Source organism: Parasteatoda tepidariorum, chromosome 5 (assembly GCF_982258835.1).
Source record: "Parasteatoda tepidariorum strain Cologne lab strain chromosome 5, Ptep-v5.0, whole genome shotgun sequence".
Taxonomy (NCBI): Eukaryota; Metazoa; Arthropoda; class Arachnida; order Araneae; family Theridiidae; genus Parasteatoda; species Parasteatoda tepidariorum.
In genome coordinates, this window is record NC_141759.1 from 55,219,275 (window position 1) to 55,229,515 (window position 10,241).

The 10,241-nt window shown below is 26.7% G+C and overlaps 1 protein-coding gene across 2 annotated transcripts in view; it reads right to left on the reverse strand.

Annotated features, from left to right (window-relative positions):
* The window catches only part of LOC107439425 (thrombospondin type-1 domain-containing protein 7B), a 524,453-nt gene extending 514,555 nt beyond the window's left edge, over nt 1-9,898 (reverse strand). Inside the window, exon 1 of one of the 2 annotated variants that reach the window (XM_087163956.1) lies at nt 9,660-9,898. The gene's annotated coding sequence lies outside the window, so the exon portion shown is untranslated. The remainder of the gene's footprint in view (nt 1-9,659) is intronic. The other variant, XM_087163957.1, reaches the window with a different exon arrangement.
* Between the last annotated feature and the right edge of the window lie 343 nt (nt 9,899-10,241).

The following is a 10,241-nucleotide window of genomic DNA, read 5'->3' on the forward strand; positions in this document are numbered from 1 at the left end:
TACAATCTTTATCTAAAACATTTCCTATTTAATGTTTGAAAATTTCCAAAAGTAAACTGTGCCCATAAATCGGAAACGTTTAATCACATTAAACATGATACAACCTTTGATATTTACTATTCTAATATTGTACTCCATCACGTTACAGCACCATCAACCCAGAATGTAAAAATAATCCTAAAAGTTTAACTAACAGTAATGGCAACAGTTGAACTGCAATTCAAGATATGTAAACGTTTTCATAACCAATCTTATGTATTTTTGCATATGTGTTTAGAATAAGTGGAAAGCATTAAAATTTTCAAAACGATGGTGAAAATGGTAACTTTGGCAAACATGGCCCATTTCGTATCGCTGCAAGTAATTTGCTGTCTAGAATACAGAAGGAGTTTAATGAGGATTTTGTCTAATAGTTACGGAAGAGAGAGCATGCGTTCAACTCAGATGGAAAAAGGGATTTGCTAATCAATATTTTATTCATGGTGTTTTGAACGAAAAGTTAGTTAATAGTGGAAATGATTGTAGAGAGATTGAAGAATAAAATTCTAATAATTCCTTTCCTGTTTGGAATATTTATCTGCGTTTTATTCCTCTTCAGGGAAAATTCAATAGGAAAAGGTGGTGTATAACATCATGATGGAAATATTGCTTTTTAGTTTCAATTTATATAATTTTGTTTTGTTTTGAACTAAATATTTTTTAAATTTGTTAAAAGAGGGCATATAAATAGTCTTAATCTTTCTTTTCTTTCATTGTGGCTATGCATTAAAAATTTCATGCTTCGTCCCGTGCGTTCAGTGGGAAAAAGAAAATGACCAAGTTTAAGGGTTCAGATTTTGTTTGCGGCGTATGAATGCAAGGAAAAAAATTGAAAAAATAAATAAGAAGTTAAAAAAATGACAAATTTATTATATATAATAAAATTTAATACCAACATTTCAAATATTTTTTATATAGCTTGTACTGTCTATTAGATTAAATTTTCAATCCAAGAAATAGATGGTAGCACAATATTTTCTACGCAATTGTGTTTTAAACAAACTGAACCACATATGTGATTCTTATAATACCTTAAAAAATTTAAATGAAATGTTTTACTCATAGAAGAATAAAGACAATCACTTCTACGTTTCACGGTGTGAAGAATACTGATGCGTATTAAATTGATTTGATGCGCGACTCTTTGTACTTGACAATTATTTATAACGTTTTATTCATGTTGTTGTTGTCGTTGGACATTAAGGCAACTGTTGTGATTGTTCTTGTTTTCCAGTGGCGCCATCTATGACCAAGAATTCGACTTATACTACACCCATACGTCAGACCGTTTATTGGGTGGAACCATTCATATATCCATTCATTCATCCACAGATCGTAGTTTTGACCTGATCAATCTCCAACTCAGTACCCCCAATAGTATTGATTTGTTACGGGTACATGGAGGTCTTTGTGACCCGACCGATTTAACGTGCACCAGTCGCTATTTTATACCTGGGTGATGTTTTATTCATAAAAATTTCATTTAACTACAAATAATATTTTTTCAGCGAAGCAAAATTATCAGCTTGGATTCCGAAATATCTCCAAAAAGCTTAACAAAACTATAGCATTTTCAGAATATGTGGCATAACCTTGTTGAAATATCATTATTTGGTATTGACTGAAACATTTTTAAAACATAAAACTTGTATTTTAGTTACCACTATTGACTTTCGGTGACCAGTTGGTTTTCCTTCAAAGTAAAAAAACAAAATTAAGCATTAGGGTTAAAATAATTATGAGTGATAAGTAAAATAAATAAATAATTTTTTTTCTCCAACTGTTGGTTTATTTATTTATTTCTTAAATCAGAATAATAATTAAGAGAATAGTGGAAAATCCTTTCAAAATGAACTTTATGTTAGTCTTCAATTATACAACAATGATATGTCTGGCTAAGTGATTAAATTTTGGAAAGTTTTAAGTGAATGATGTTTGCTTAATGTCACTCTTTTATTTTATTTTATTTATTTATTTATATTTTTGTATTCCGGGAATATTTGAGAGCAAACTGTCCAGTTAAAATAATTATGATTGATAAGTAAAATAAATTAATAAAAACAAATCTTTAACTATCGGTATATTTATTTATTTCTAAAATCAGAATGATAATTTTGAGAATAGTGGAAAAAATTCTTCAAATGAACTTTATGTTAGTCTTCAACTGTACAGCAATGATTTATCTGGCTGAGAGATTAAATTTTGGAAATTTCAGTGAATGATGTCCGCTTAATGTCACTATTTTATTTTATTTATTTATATTTTTGTACTCTGGAAATATTTGAGAGCAAACAGTCCAGTTAAAATAATTATGATTAATCAGCGAAATAAATTAATAAAAACAAATCTTCAACTATCGGTTTATTTATTTATTTCTAAAATCAGAGAATAGTGGAAAAACCTCCTAAAATGAACTTTGTTAGTCTTCAACTATACAACAATGATTTATCTGGCTGAGTGATTAAATTTTAGAAATTTCAGTGAATGATGTCCGCTTAATGTCACTCTTTCATTTTATTTATTTATTTATTTATATTTTTGTACTCCGGAAACATTTGAGAGCAAACAGTCCAGTTAAAATAATTATGATTGATAAGTAAAATAAATTAATAAAAACAAATCTTCAGCGATCGGTATATTTATTTATTTCTAAAATCAGAATAATAATTAAGAGAATAGTGGAAAAAGATCTTAAAATAAACTTTATGTTAGTCTTCAACTAGACAGCAATGATTTATCTGGCTGCGTGATTAAATTTTGGAAAGTTTTAAGTGAATGATGTCTGCTTAATGTCACTCTTTTATTTTATTTTATTTATTTATTTATATTTTTGTATTCCGGGAATATTTGAGAGCAAACAGTCCAGTTAAAATAATTATGATTGATAAGTAAAATCAATTAATAAAAACAAATCTTCAACTATCGGTATATTTATTTATTTCTGAAATCAGAATAATAATTACGAAAATAGTGGAAAAAGTTCTTAAAATGAACTTTATGTTAGTCTTCACCTATACAACAATGACGTATCTGGCTGAGTGATTAAATTTCGGAAATTTTAGTGAATGGTGACAGCTTAAATCATACTCTTTTATTTTATTTACTTTTTTTTCGCAATCTGGGAATATTTGAAAGCAAACAGTCCATTAAGATCTCAGAAAGTCATTCTTTTAACAGCATATTAAAACGCGGACTTTTCAAATGAGTTATGGGTAATTGAAGAGTTCTGCGATTAGAAATAAAGGAAAAGAAATAAATGAGGATTTTTTGCACGTAAGGCAACCAATAGAAGTGTTGAGTTAATTTTCATCTGAACTCCTTAAATTTTAACTGAAGCTCCTCGTTCTCTGCATCCAGCGAATCATATTCGTCTGTTTGTTGTAAAAGATAACAATGAACCCAATTAATTCTGAAAATGAATAAAACTATCTGCAACAAAGCAGCAAAGATTAGAACCATTTCATCCATTAGATAGTAAAGACATTTCTCAACGTTTAGTACAACGAGATTGAAACGTTCTTTACTTTCATTGCAGAAACATTAACACCATTATCAAAATGAAGTACTTAACTTTTGCTTTGCGAAATTATGCCTGGAATACATTGAATTGATTACATACATATTAAGAAAAGAAATGTACTTTGAATTTAAGAACAATGGTTTACTGAATTACATACGATAAAATAAAACGTACGAAATATATAATTCGCTCTTACTTTATTTTATTTAAAATTGTGTTAAATAAATGCAATAATGCAAATAAAATGCGTTAATATATTTTAGGAAATCAAATATGATAAACAACTACTAATAAGCTATTGAACTGATTGTGCATTCTTGGTGGTTTGTTGAACTGACTGCGCATGCTTGACGCATGCTATATTATATAAATATAGAATATTTGTTATAACAGGTATTATATTGTAATAATTAGATCAAATTATTAGACGCATTGTAGTTCTTTGATAATTACACGTTTCGCAAGAGTTTACAAGCAATACTTTAACATTTAAACATACATGCAATACGCAAGAGTTTACATGCAATACTTTAACATTTAAACATACATGTAATGGGGTTTTATTCAGATTTTTAGAAACTTCCCATTTGTATTTATTTTTAACATATTGCATTACAATGTTAAATAATCAGTACACGAACGTAAACAAGAGCAAACCGATTTCAGTCGCATAAAAACATTAAAACTGTATATTATTCCTGATAATTAAGATTTTACATATAATCTTATAGTGCGTCTAATAATTTGGCCAGAGACAAGGAAAGCACGAATTTTTAAAATTCTTATTAGAGCGAAATAAAGCTTAAATTAAGCAGCATGGTTGATGACCTTTGATTGGGTAAAAATTTGCCTCCGCTTCTGATCTTGGAGTAAAACATGAACCATCAAAGCTTCAATTTAGTTACTTTTAAACTTCCAAATCTCTAAAGTTTTTTGTGGTTTCATGACACATCTTTTAGGCTCTCCACCACCTGCTCGCAAGGTTAGGGGCTCAAACCCCAGCTTGGATGTTTAAAATTTATCTCTAGATTTCTGTTCTAAGAAGGTGGATAACTGTTTAGTATATTTTATCCAATATATAAATTATTATTTTACAACTTAAGTTACCTTTCTTTAAAGTTGAAATTTTTTAAAATTACCTTTGCTAGTTAAAGAATTGAAATAATTCTATATTACTTTCTAAAATTTCTTATGTTTAAAAATCAAATTCTGGTTCAGCATAAAGTCAAAGTTAGACATAGTATTGAACAATACTACATTCAACAAATTTCCTGTTATGTTTACATATAACTTTGTCTGCAGATAAATGACGTTTACCAGAATAAAGTTCTAAATTTTCAAGTTGTAAGAACAATTCTTGAACGCTTAAAATTACTTCTATAGTAATTATGCCTTAATATATATTAATGTATAAATATATTTCACAGCATTAAAAGAACAAAATAAAACATGCGTGACTCTCAGTAGTGTTATAGAATTCGCTGCAATAGAAATCTGTAGTGTTATAGAATTCGCTGCAATATAACTTTGCCCGCAGATAAATAACGTTTACCAGAATAAAGTTCTAAATTTTCAAGTTGTAAGAACAATTCTTGAACGCTTAAAATTACTTCTATAGTAATTATGCCTTAATATATATTAATGTATAAATATATTTCACAGCATTAAAAGAACAAAATAAAACATGCGTGACTCTCAGTAGTGTTATAGAATTTGCTGCAATAAAAATCTAAAAATGTTAATTTAATATATTAATATTAGTTAATTGTTAATAATTGTTTGGATAGAAAAAAAATAGTTTAAAAAATATATCGTAACTTATGTATGGTATTTACCTACAAGTAAGAAATTATTTTTCGTTATCTTTTTACATATATTAATTACGAAACTGCGTAAGCACGTTTGGTATTTGACACTTTCCTAAGTTGGGTTTTAAAACAATACAAAAATTATATCTATATATGAATATGCTTGAAATATAACTTAAAGTATTGAAATCAGATTTTTGATATAAATTATCAGAAACTGGTTAAAACAGTCAAAATTTGTCAAAAGTCTTAAATGATAATCACAAAATCCAAATGCATGCGAAGTCTTAATAGTACATTTATAATAATGAGTTAAATGTTTCGTTGAAAACATTAAATTAATGTTTAGGAACTTTTTACATTTTTCAAGAAATTTTGAAATATTCTATATGAAATCAAAATTACAGTACAGTTGTTATTTTAAGTCTCATTTTAATAAAATGAAAACTAAAATGCATTTATTAGCTTATTAAAATGAAAATATTTTGTTCTACCCTTATAATATGAAATTTTATTTATTACTTTTTGCAAACTTTAACATTCTTAAAGTTTCATGATTAAAGTTTTTATTTTTTATTTCATACTTTATTAGTTTAGTTTTTTTTTACAAGTTTAGTGCTGTTAGTAAAATAATAAACTTACCGCATCCATTATTGTTCAAGCAAAGACGAATAAAAAAAATCAAGAAAATAGACGCTGTTGCTTAGGTGTAAAATTTAACTCAATTTTGATTTAAAAAATAGCTTGCTAAATTTTTTTTTCTGGAATACTTTATGAATAATGAATTTGGTTGAATGTATTAGCTGAATAATAAATTAGCTGAATATTTTAAATCAATTTTCAGAAATATTTAAATTTCTAGCACACTTCTTTGGGGCGGAAAACAATGCCAGCTGAAATATATCGCATCAAAAATAAAAAAGAAACACAAGCGTGAAAAATATTGCTCAAGAACTAATTAAAATTAATAACATAAATATCTTCTTATTTTTTACGTATAGGCTCTTGTCAAAAGATTTGTCGTATGTTTTTGGAGAGAAAAAATTAATTCCAAAATTTAGGATTTTGGAATTTTTTTGTTTCTTTACAGTGTTTACCTTAAAAATTATTGTTTCAAATGAATATTTTCAATTTTTCTTAAACTCGTTCCATTATAAACCGGACCGGAAAAAAAGTAAATATGTGAAAAAATATGTCTACATCAATGAACTTTTTATTATAAAATAAAATTTTTAATTGAAATTTTCTAAGCAGTTTTGAATAAACATTAGTTCAAAACTGAAAATAATCACTGATTTAGACACATTATTCTTAGCAATAAAAAGCTAATATTTAGAAATATACTATTTTCCAAGCTTGAAAAATGCTTGACTTCAAATGATATTAAAAATAATTTTTTTTTCAAATTTCGCCAAAGGAAAATACGAAAAGACCAATGATGTTTTCATTTGCAGCTAATGTTATAGTACACTGCTAATAATGTTGTTATAACTAAACGAAACATTTAACTAATAATATTTCAGTTAAACAATGTGCAAAGCTAATAATGTTTTAGTTAAACAATATAAAATGCATGAATGTAACAGTTAAACAATTACTCATTTCTTACTTCTCTCACTAAATATTGATGTATTCGATTCATTTACATTTACATTTTTATATAGGAACTATACATATACTTATTTAAAATAGGTATATTGGTGTGTAAAATAAATTATAAGTATTAGGAAAGTACTGAAGAAATTAACCTCATTTTTTAAAAATATTTCTGACTTTAATAACAACTGTTCTATTTCAAATGAAGATCAATAAAGTATTGTCCGAACTCAACTCCGAATTGCGCCATTCTTTAATTAATAAAATGCAAATATACAGATATTTATTGTGTGAAACTATTTATTACATAATCATGATTTTTTAGAACTTTTTGAACTTAAATCATTGAAATGTTGTTCAGAATGCAAAAACATTGATGTCGGAGAAAAACTCAACAATATTTCTGGTAAAAAATTCCCTTTAATGACCCTTAAGCATTTGTATTGTATGATAAATTCTAATTTATGAAACGTCCACCGGTTTTTATTCTTTCTGTTCGATTTCTGCGAAATTTTAATTTCGACGAATAAGTTGCACAACGAAAATGACATGATTAACATAAATGAAAACGCATATTAGGAAAACTTATTTGTCGTTAGGTATGTAAAATAAATTTATATTTTAATCGATTATATTTCAGTTTTTTAAAATTATAAATTATCTAAGGGGGGGGGCAGTTCCCGTTTATCTGTGTGGTTATTAATTTTAGTGGATTTGTATTGTATGACACTTTTAAATGGGATTTACTGAGGAAACTTCTTTAATAAAATGACTAACAAATCCTTCAAAGCAATCCTTCTAACTAGCAAATTAATGCAATAATTCTTAAACAAAATTATAAAGCTGCACAAAGTGTAGTACGTAATTAACTACTAGTTTTTTGTTAAATTACGAAAAGCTTAACTAACGAAAAGCTAATTAAAAAATATTTATTTTTTATTAAGGGTAAAGATCTGTAACAATTTTTGAAAAATAAAGTTTTAAAACCTTTTTTATCATTTACGCCAATGCTATGTTATAATATTATTAGCATTTTCAACTAAAGGTACAAGCTATATACCTTGAAATATTCATACAAGGCTCATACATATCGTCATCAAACTTCCGAGGGATAAAGTGAAATAAGAATACTACATAAGTTCATGAATAAAAATTTAAAACGTCTTACAATAAAATAAAAAATTTTAAACATTTTTCGCATTATTTATATCATATTTAAAATCGCCATTTAAATTATTTGATTTTTTTCAAAAATCATTAACTATTATTTAAACATGAATTTAAATGGAGTAAGAAATTTGGTAAAATTATTTTGAAATATTCATACAAGGCTTATACATATCGTTATCAAACTTCCGAGGGAATAAATTGAAATAAGAATACAACATATGTTTATGAATAAAGATTTAAAACGTCTTACAGTAAAATAAAACGTTTTAGAAATGTTTCACATTATTTAAATTATAATTAAAATCGACATTTAAATCATTTGATTTTTTTCAAAAATCATTATCTATGCTTTAAATCAACAGTGACTTTGAAAAAGAAAAGCATGAACTTAAACTTAAACGGAGTAAAAAATTTGGTAAAATGACTGTACTGAATTGTTGTGACATTTCTAGTATAAAAAAAAATCTTGCACTAAAAACTGAAATATACCGCATTTAAACAGTTCATTTGTAATTTTTCTGTCTTAATGTTAACGGTTTCGTAACGTAAATTCTCAATTACAAAATTATAGTTCTTCTTACCAGACGTTTAGAACAAAACACAAAACTCAAAAGTAAATTTAACAGAATAAAGGGTTTTTATGCCATGCTCTAAGGTATCATTATAAAATTTCCTAGTTTTACCCCATTTACTAAATTTTATAACTTATTATAAAACCATATTCAATTGTTAATTTTACCAAAGTCACTACCAATGCGCTTCAAAAAAATTTACCGAGCTTTTTGGTGTTCCCATAGAGCCGGAAATACGGTAAACTTCACACTCTTGTAGTTTTGATCATATTTTTTTCACAAAAAATATTATGTATTATTAAAATATTTTGTCAAATGCTTTGGCTCGTAAATGTTAAAAAGAAATCTAAGTATTAAATTCAAGAAATCTGATTTAAATTAAATGAATCTGATTTTTCATTAAATAAATTATGAGTTTTAGCAGTCATGGTTGTTTTATAAAATTTTTAATACTTACCAAAAAAAGTACGCAGCATGTACCTTAAATTGATAAAAATTTATACAAGGTATAATACACATTTAGATCGATCTCAAAGGAAATGCATTGAAACAAAACAGTAACACACCTACACAATGCAAATTTATGAATATAAATCTTGGAACCTATAGCAATGGTATATAAAATTATAAAACATTTTCCGTTGTTTATAACAATACTCTGTTATAACTCTATTAATATATACAATTAAATGTCCATGTCACCGACTTATGCAATGCTTATTCACATTTAAATCAAATTTCCGAAGGAATAAATGAGAAACTAATCTATACAATATGAATTCATGAATATAAACTTTTAAAACTTTTTCCATCATAAATACCAATTCTTCATTATAATATTATTGAAACATTTATAATTAAAAGTATACTCTATGCAGCTTAAAATAATAAAAAATTATCAAACAGTATCCATACTAACTTAAAAGGGAATAAATTCAAGTCAGAAAAACTCACCTATACACATGCTTTTTCGAAACTCCAAAGAGTCCAGAATATTGATTGAAAAGATATTTTTTGGGATAAAAAATAATATTTTACAGATAAAGATGTCCTCCCGACAGATTTATCATGGAAAATTTCCACGACACGTGGCTGTGAGAGTCGATGCTCACAAAGCAATCCGAAATAAATCAGGAGCGAACGGATCGAAGGTCCGGAAAGCTCACAGTCTCTTGGACCATTGAAAGCTGGATAGAATATGTGGGACAGGAAAAGAAGCTACCGGATATCTCGCCCATGCGCATGGAAAACTTTTTGGTGATTGGCTTCGTTTGGTCAAAAACTAAAAACTATGAGAATTCCGAGTTGAATGTCTATTCATTTTGTAATGTATTTTAATTAAATGCACAGATGAAATTCAGTTAAAATGTCTTTAGACTCTTTGCGACTATGGCTAAAGTAAAGTTTGAATTCCTTAATTTTAAAGATTACTGGATGGTTAAGCCCCTTGTTCACTGCCACTGACAATGATTTCTGTTTCTTGGCATAAAACAGTTTTTTCTTTCTAAAAAAGTTTAAATTATTAATTTAAAGTAT